Genomic DNA, 9,550 nt, shown 5'->3' with positions numbered 1-9,550 from the left:
GTAAGGGTCAGCCGGGGCTCCTGAGCAGCGCTGGTCGTCGGGTGTAGAAGTCCCGGGCCCCTCCAGTCGTCCACTGCCAATCCCAGTTAGTCACTGGGGGAAGTGGACGAGGGTGACCTGGCTTGTCTCTGAGCACCAGGGCAATCCACTGCCCAATGTCCCGGTTGGTGGCATTTTGGACAAGAACCTGGGGGCTGCCGGGGGTTGGGCAGGCTGGTGCCCAGTGCCCTCTTGTCCACACTTGAGATGGGCCTGGAGGGCTGCTGGGAGCGAGGGTGTCCCTAGTCGTGGTCAGCTGGCAGGTCTGGCTGGCTGAAAGCTTTGGCCAGCATTAGTTTTTTAGTTTTTGTTTTTCCTTCCCTTCCGTTATACACCCTGGATGCCATCACTGCCCCTCTGGCTGCGGGGTGAGGGGTCCCCGGTCCAACTGCCTTGACGTAGCCTTTACGTCTGGGTAGCTTTGGGCAAAACAATAAGCCATGAGTAGCTGTCGTCCCTCGGAGTTCCAGGGTCCTGATTAGTGTCTTTGAGCACGGCCTCTGTGAGGAGACTCAGAAAGGCGGGTGGGTTTTCAGTTTTGTCCTGTGTTACTTCCTGAAGTTCATCATAATGGGTTTAATGGTGGCCTTTCAGAGACCTGCCAGGACGCAGGTTTGGCACTCCCACCGCAGATGCTGGACACCCGTGTGGTAGTCCCACCGGGGCTCCCTATCTGGTACCGCTTCAGCCCCAGTGGGGTGGGTCGGGGTCGGTTGGTGAACCTCATCTGCATAACTACGTGCCTGTTCCCAGACTCTCCTGCGCTGCTCGGGGTCAGGGTGCTGGACATGATCATGTAAATGTCATGCCAGGTAAGGTCATAAGACTGGGTAAGGTACTGAAACTCCTTAATGACATTTGTGGAGTTGGAGGTGAAGGAGCCTAGCCGCGTCTCTATTTGGGAAAGATGGGAGATCGAGAAAGGACCATGGACTCTGATCACTCCCTCCACACCAGCCTCAGCCTCCTCCCGTAGGGGGCTAGAACATGTGCGCGGGACCGTGTGGCGGGAGGACTGGGTGGGCTGAGTGGGGGAGCAGAAGCAGAACAGGGCAAAGGAGATGGAGGAGCAGGGGACCAGTATGGGGGTGGTTCCTCAGCCGGATCAAAGTCAGAGGAGGAGGAGGGATTGAGGGGGAGGAGAAGCCAAAAGGAGGTGTTCAGGTTTGTAGGAAGAGCAAAGATCAAGTTTAGCACGCAAGAAAGAAAAGGCTTGAAGATATAAAATCTCTTTCCACTTGCCTGCTCGCTCACAGATTGTACAAGTCCCTTGAAATATTGGGGTCCAGGGTGCCATTAACTGGTCATTCTGATTTATTATCTAAAGATAGTCTGGCCAAATAGCATTGCACAAGTAAAGAAGTTTTGATGGCTCTAGGTCAGGGATCAGGTGAAAGTATCTGAGATTTTCTAGTAAACATCCCAAGGGCGAGTCTGCCGGGATGGAAGTCCCGGATCCCATGGTGGAGACTGAGAAACAGCCGAGCCAGCGTCCAAGGCGTCCCGAGGTCACAGACTAGTCGGCTGGAGACGAGAAGGCGGCACATGATGGGGTCGTCACCCAAGCATCAGTGTGTGCCGGGCAGAAGCCGAGAGCGCTGAGCACCTGACATCAGGGCTTCCGAGCGCGAGTGCGAAGAGGAGCCTCAACCCTGAGAGAATCTCCACCATAAGGATCAGCGACCTGCCCGTCAGATAAGGTCAACTCAGGGGCAGCCATAGCTGTGAAGTCGTGGCTGGGGGACCCCACTCCTCAACCGCCTGGAGGGTGCGGGACAGTCAACAGTCGCGTCTCAGGTCAGCGGAGGAGTGTTGACGCGACCTAGGGGGAGGCTCACCAATCTGAAGCCGGTGGTGGATGTGAGGAGCGTCCGGGCGAATGGACGGAGAGCCCAGCGTCCAGAGGGCGGGAGGGGAGTCTGGGGGACAGATGGGATTCCACTGCCTAAGTGGCGGCAGAAGAGCCCATGGGGTCACGGCACCAAGGAAAAGTGAAAAGGCGCCCAGACAAACCTCTCCGGAGGCGGAACCCACACGGGAGATTTTTTGTTGTTGTTGTTTTTTGTTTTTTGTAATTAAAAACTTTATTTTGTATAACAAAAACAAAACAAAACAAAAAAAGAATACATAAACAACAGAGCAACAGTTGTTATCTCAAGAAATAGAACTTTGCCAGTTCCCCCTTGGTCTTCCATGTTCTCTACTCAGTCAAAAATCCCTCTTCCCTAAAAGTAACTGCCCCCATGACTGGTATTGGAATAACTCCACCCGGGAGATTTTATCAGGAGGCAAACGGTGTCTGTCCTGAAGAGAGAGCCCATGAGAGCGCCTGGCGGGGATCTTAGCTCAGGTAGCTGGACGTCCGGGGCGAAGGACGATCGGGCCAATCGCTGAGCAGTTAAAATTCACAGGCTATGGGTTAAGCCAATGGCTGCTGAGCACAGGCTGACAGGTGGACCAATGGCTGGCTAGGATGGAGGACTGACAGCTGGGGGTGTGTTTGTGCCCAGCCGCCCAGGAAGGAGCCCCACGAGGTCATAGGGTGCACTGGTCCTAGGCAGCCTGAGGCCCAAGGCCAGAGCCAGACTGCAGGGCAAACCCAGCGCCCGCCTGCTGCCTGCCACGGTAGTGGACACCCGGCAGGTTCACGTGGGCAGAGGGCTGCGTGGGCAGCTGCAGACCTGCAGCGTCGCGTCCACTCACCAGGCAGCCCACTGAGCACTACAGTAGGTGTTCAATTAATATCCGGCGCACGAATGAGTGACAGAGATCAGATCCACCAGGCGTAGATTGCTGGTTCTGCTGTGGTCTGGACGGTCACCTCCCTTCTCAGGCCTTGGCTGGCTCATCTTTAAAGCAGGGGATAGTCACAATCCCACGTCCCACACAGGACAGCTCTGAGGACAAACTGAGCCCCCAGGGATGCTCAGGACAGCCCGGCAGATGGTAAGGACTTGACAAGTGAGGCCCGTCCCTGGGCTCCAGCTGCTCTGAGTCCTGCAGGCTGTATCAGCCACTTACTGCCCCGGTCATGCTGAGTGACACACAGTCCCACAGAGCTGGGCAGCAGGAGGTCATCAGCCACAGGTCTGGGGTTGGCTGGGGCTGTTGGGCTGCCCTGAGGATCTTGGCTTGGTCTGTTCACCTGTCTGAGGTTGAAAACCGTTGGCAGAACGGGCTGGTCCTGATGGGACCGTGGGGGTGACCAGCGCTGCTCCGTGTGCCTCTCACCCTCCCACCGGCCGACCTGGGCACCTCCAGGGCATGTCGCGGGGCAAGAGAGTGAAACCAGAAACGTGCGGGGCCTCTTGAGACCTGGGCTTGGGTCTGACCCACGGTCGCGCTGAGCCCCGAGCCAGAGCGGGAAGGCGCACAGAGCTCCAGAAACAAGGGCCCCTCACAGGCCCTGCCCGATGGCCGAGTCAGAAAGACCCGCAGCGCCCAGCGCTGGCGAGGGTGCAGGGCAGCAGGAAGCCTCCACACGGCAAGGAACCATGGCAGAGCCCTGGGGCACGGCCGCGGCCCAAGACCTGACGCATCAGCAGCCCCTCCCCCAGGACACCCAAGGGGGCGAGAGCTGCGTCCACGGCCCGGGCAGCCCCGGCTCTCAGGTGCCACCCGCTGGTGAGTGGAGAAGCAGGCGGCAGCAGGCCCATCTGTGGACGCTGACGGGCAGTGCCCGGGGGCTGGCTGACCAAGCAAGAAGCCGTGCCGGTGCCAGGTCAGCCACCACAGGCTGCAGGACACTAGGAAGGCCAGCGTCCCCAGGACAGGTCCGAGGCCACCTGGGCTGGGGCCGGGGGAGGGCCGTGTCCAGAGGGGTGCCAGGAAACTCTGGGGGTGACCTAAGTCTCCAGCTCTCGACGGCAGTTACGGGCCACCCTGGAGCTCGTCGGGCCGCTGACTTGGATGAAGCCCAAGAGCTGGAGAAAATGTCGCCTGTCAAAGCACCAGGGGAAAATACCGGGGAGGAGCTGGGGTGTGCGCGACGGCCTCGGGGTCCTGAGGGGCTGAGAGGACACAGCCTGTTACCACCTGGAAACCCAGCGTGACCAGGGCAGGCGCGTCCACTCAGCCCGGCTCCGCGTAAGCACACACGACGCGCCGGCCTGTGCAGGCCCACGCGCCCCTGCTGCCCGGCAGGTGAAAACACACAGGTCCAGGGGGCTATGGACCCCCGCAGGGCCCCCACCTTGTCACACGGCCAACTCCCCATCAGCTCAGGGTCCTGCGTCCTCTGGCCCCTGTTCCTGCAGATGCCAGCCTCCCCGGCTGCCGGACCTGCCAGCCTCGGGCCTCGGGCCTTCTTTCCTAAGGACCAAGATCTGCTTCAGATGCCGAGAAAGGAAGAGTGACAATCCCCACCCGGCTACGCCCTGGCGGAAGGACGGAGACCTCAGCCCTGTGAGTCTCCTGGGCGCCTTTCTCTGCGGGCACCCCAGCCCTGCCCGCTCCAGAAGGGACCACCCCGGACTTGGCTTGGGATCCTTCCCAGGCGGGTCCACCCCGCTGGCCCCTGTCTGGGCATCCAGCCCCCAAGCCGCATGCAGGACACTGTCCTGCACAGCGTGAAACGGTAGCGGCTGGAAGGCCTGTTGCGGGTGTAGCTCCCCACACCCCCAAATGGGGCAAAGCTGCCAAACAGGAGATCTCGTGGCCCCCAGGCCTCCGGGCCCCGCGCGCTGGCCAGGTAACAGCCCGTGCGTGCTCCTCACGCCGGCCGGAGGAGACTTGCAAACCCGTGGTTTGCTGACCTGGGTCCCCAGTGTCCCTACCACGGAATTTCAGTCCAAGAATCACGTGTCAGGTTTACGAACTGCAAATACCTCCAGCTCAACCCGAGGACGGCGACAGGCCGGGCGGACCTGGAGGAGCTCCGGAAGTGTTTCTCGGCGCCCTCCTAGCCGTGTCTGTCCCCGACCTTGGGGCTGGTCACCCGGCAGGCGGAGAAGAAGCCTGGGTGTCCTGCAGAGGCTCGGGAACTCGCCAGACCAGGCAGCTCACACCTCGCCCGCACGGTCACTGTCGTCCACGATCGGGCACCTGGGCCACCCAGGACGGGACGCAGGTCACGCTCAGCCCCCCGCTTGCCAGCTGAGGGTGGGACTGAGGCCAGCGTCATGTGGAAACGAGGGACTCTGACCAGGGAGTGGGCCGACGCCGCTCCGCCGCGGCCAGCAGGTGGAAAGCCTGCATCACCTGCCAGTCCCCACCGGTCCCCAGCAGCGCTGGCCGTGCCTGATGCTGAACTTGCCACCTGAACGGTGACATTTGGAGGGTCGCACAGACACCGCGCGCAGCTCGCCACGCTTCCCGAGTGGACCAGCCGACGCAGGGCTCAGGGAGGGCCGGGCTGCCCGGTTCCGGCCCCTTCCAGGTCCCGCACAGAGCCACCCCCCACCGCTGAGCCCCACTCTGCAGGACGTGCGTCCGTCTCTGAACTCCACGCCAGTGTCCTGCCCAGCCTGCGTCCACTCCGCCCCGGGCAGGGCCACCCCGTCCCGTTCACCTGCGGAGGGACCTTGGGTGCTTCCCGGGTCTCCGGCTGCAAACGGTCCTGCCGACTTTTGGTGAGTATGTGCACCTTTGCTGTGGACGTCACGGGAGTGGCCTGGCCAGGAGGGCAGCGCAACTACCTCGTTAGTGGACGGCCAGGCCCTCGGCCCAAAAGGCTGCACGGTCCACCAGCCCCGCCCGCCACAGGGCCTGGCCCGTCCCCGTTCAGCGGCCCTGGCAGCTGGGGAAGGAAAGTCCGAGGCCTGGGGAATCGGAGGCGGCCTGCGGCTTCTTCCCGGCGGGGGTTTAAGAGGCCGGGGGACACTTTCCTTCTGGGTTTCCTCACTCCCTTCTGCGCAGGCTGTGCCCACAGGTGGTCAGATGCCTTTGCCACTGGCCACGGCCATCCCTGTTCAAAGCCAACACCAGGCGCTGTCAGCAGGGCTCAGGGACACTTCACTAGAAAGGCGGTTCTAGACAGAGGAGAGCGGTGTCCCTCGGGTGCTGGGTGACCCGGGCAAGTGATTTAACCTCTCTGGACTTCCCTGTCCCCAGGCCAAAATGGAAACCACAGGACAAGACCTCACCCCAGCAGCTGCCAGCCACAGGCCTGATTCTACCATTGCCACCACAGGGGACCGAGACGGAGCAGCAGGGACGGCAGTTCCACGAGGCGCCTGCTCCGGGGGCCTGGGGCCTGGACAGGCTGTGGAGCTGGGTCCACGCCACTCGAAGGCCTGGAGCTCTCTCCGGGGGCGCCTGAGGCCCAGGAGCAGCGGGAGCCTGAGAGCGTCGGGAGGGAGGGAGGGAGGGAGGGAGGCTTCCGCAGGCCGCGCTCCGGGCCTCCCAGCTGCTGGCGCGAGGGGCCGGCTTCCGCGGGGGCTGGTGGTCCACCCGCCTGAGGGGTGTTCAGGCACAGCTGGCCGTGGCCACTCGCAAGGTCTGTTCCTGGCTCTACTCGAAGCCAGTTGACCCTGGTCAGGCCAACGGCGAGGCCACGGTGAGCCCGGAGCAGGAGAGGCTGCATCGCCTCAAGGCAGGGCCTCCTGGGAGCAGCTGCAGGGCAAGGGGACCCAGAGAGCGTCTCCCTTTGGGGATCTGAGCTGTGAGCACAGGGGCCGGGGGCGGCGCGGGGAGCAGAGAGGCCCGAGGCTGGCAGGAGGCACCGCGGAAGCCAGGAGCCTGGCACAACCACAACCAGGACACTGGACAGAACTCAAGGACAGTCGAACGACCAGGAGAGGACACCAGGGGGGCACAGAAACGCAGATGCAGAGACCGCAGCCGAGCCCTGTGGGTGGGTGGTCTGGAGCGGCATGGCCTCGGGTCCTGCCGCCGGGTCTTGCACTTCTTAGAAGGAGGGGCTGTGCCAAGAGACCCCGCACCCCAGGACGGCTGCACTCAGCCAGGTAGCGCCTGCGGCATACATCTTGGGGACAGAGTGCCACCCGGAAAGGACCACACCGCCTGCAGTTGTGCAGTGTACAACATCTTCAACTGTGTGGGATGATCCTGACAGGAGGTGACTACCAAATATCTCTGGAATATTTAGTTATTCGTTCAATCGACACGTAATTTTCTGGCATGTTCAAATGGCCTGGTGCGTTTAAGGCTCTGGAGGTCCAGGAACAAATAAGCCGGGCTCGCTCCTGATTCTCAAAGAAACATTCAGAAAGACAATGGCACAGCGAGAGCCGCTCCGAGGCAAGGAGCGACTGAGTGACGGACAGCGACTTGGGGGGGACACAGGACATGTGAAGCAGGAGGGCAGGGGAGGCCTCTCTGGGTAGGGGCATCTGGGCACTGGCTAGAGGATGAGTAGGAGCTAATCATGTGGAAACTGAGGCAAGATGTCCTGGGTAAAGGCCCTGAGGCAGGTCACCCCACGGGCCACATGGGGTTCACTGTGGGGGTCTCCACACCCAAGTAACATCCGGCGAGCTCCTTGAGGAATCCCCTCCACCAGCTTGGCCAAGGTTATTTTAAGACGCCATCGTGGGAATTCTATATTTGCATTTGCCATAGAAAGGTGGTGAAAAGCACTATAACATGACACCCCTTACTGAAGCCCAACATAAGAAATCTATCTTAGAATCAGGAAGCAGAAATACACTGGGGAATTGCTATGAGAGAGGAGAGACATCCATGTTTCCCTTTTTGACCTGGCTGCCAGGAAGCTTAGGTGGCTCATCACCGACACCCTTAACTCCCAGGGTTGGCATAGTTACTCCCTGCTTCACCCAACCCGACACGCCATTTCTGTTCCACGAATCTCTTATTTTGTGACTTAACAATACTCTTTCTTAAAAGCTTTCTCCCCCTCGTTTTTGGAGAGAGGCAGGGATGTGGATAAAGTCCATATTCATCGACGGCGTTCGCGCAGGCAAGGTGCAGGCCTGTTCCCGGGCCTCCCGGCGTGTGAATCCCAAAGTGCCCAGAGAGAAGCGAACGTGCGTCTCCCTTCTGACGACCAGATCAGCTCAGGGCTGGAAAAGAAAGCGATTCCTCCCCAGAAGGCTCTCCATCCTCAGCGCCCGGAGGCCACCAGCCGCTCCTGGGCGGGGACAAGCGTGCTGGGTTCCCAACACCAGCTCCCTGGGTGGCCTCGGTGCCTGTCCTCACCGGTGACGGTGACGGGTGACGTGAGCTGCTAACAGACAGCGGGGACCCAGCAAAGCAGAGCAGAAACGGATTTCAATTAAAAAGCCCGTGGAGCCCGGCTGACAGCTCGCCCGCCGTCCCGCAGGGCGCCGGGCCCACGTGCTTCCACCCCCAGGGGTGTCCGCATCTCTTCAAAGGCGACAGCGTGAATAGCCGACCGTGGCAGCCCCTGCGGCCCGGGCTCCCTGGGAAGCTTCCAGACACTCCTCGCTGAGCCCGCTAATGAGCCTTTGCAAGAAAGAGCCGCCCAGGTGCCTGGGGTGGGGGTGGGGGCCTCTGAACCGCTCCCGGGAAGGACGGCACCCCCAGTCCACCCCCCAGGCTGCTGGTGTCCCACCTTTAAAGGCCCAAAACAGAGCAGAAATAAAATAATAATAATAGGCGGGTGCTGAGGGCCAGCCCAGCGTGCCAGCCGTCCGTCCTTCAGACGTGGAATGGTCCTGGGGTCCTCAGAGTGGGGTCCCGGCCCAGCAGCCTCACCTGGGCCCGCGGCCTGCAGGTCCACTCCGTGGCCCTCCCGGGAGCCCACGCCCAGCTCCCAGCTGCTGGATGGGCACAGCATCCTGGCCAGCGGGACCTGCCCAGGCAGGGAGCCCAGGGGGCGCTGGGAGATCCACAGGGATGGAGCCGTAGCCTGTCCCTCCACCCTGTCAACCTGGAGATGCTGGAGGAGGGCCCAGGGAGGAGGGGACAGGGAAGGAGCCCCGCTGGAAACCTCCACCTGTGACGAAGGGCAGACGCCATGACTGATGGCGGAATGTTCTAGAAAAGGCAAAGGAAGGAAAGAGCAGGCAAAGGGAGGAACCCGGCCTGGAGCTGAGGCCTTGGAAGCCGTCGTCCAGTGAAGACAAGGTCACTCAGGAGGCCCCCGTCCAACAGGAGGGGCGCAGACCCCCGGGCACGGAAGGAGGATGTGCAGAGGGGTGCCTGCCGACGAGGCAGAGACCGTGTGAGGTCGTCCATAGACAAGGGAGGCCAAGGTGTCCGGCTGCCCCTGAGGCTGCAAAATCAAAGACAGGAAGGAGCCTGGGGTTCAGGGGCACCAGCAAAGGGAGGGAGAGCACTCTGATCCCCAGAGACGGGCGGAGGCTGGGAGGACCTGCTCCTCAGCCTCGCCAAAGCAATCTTCTTCCTCTAGCCTCCCTTGCTCCTTAGGAGCTTTCCCATGGGGGCTTCACCTTGGTCCCCATAGTGTAAAAACACCTTGTGCTGATTTAACTCTCAGGTCTAATCAAAACCCTCATCAGACAGAAATGAACAGTTCACACCCCTCCCGTGGCTCTCAGGAGGAAACCAAAAGCAGATTCTTCTACCTGTTGGAGTCTCCTCTGCAGAGAACAAATCTCCTTCTGGG

This window comes from Sciurus carolinensis, chromosome 8, assembly GCF_902686445.1.
Source record: "Sciurus carolinensis chromosome 8, mSciCar1.2, whole genome shotgun sequence".
In the NCBI taxonomy this organism is placed as follows: domain Eukaryota; kingdom Metazoa; phylum Chordata; class Mammalia; order Rodentia; family Sciuridae; genus Sciurus; species Sciurus carolinensis.
This window is presented reverse-complemented; position numbering follows the sequence as displayed.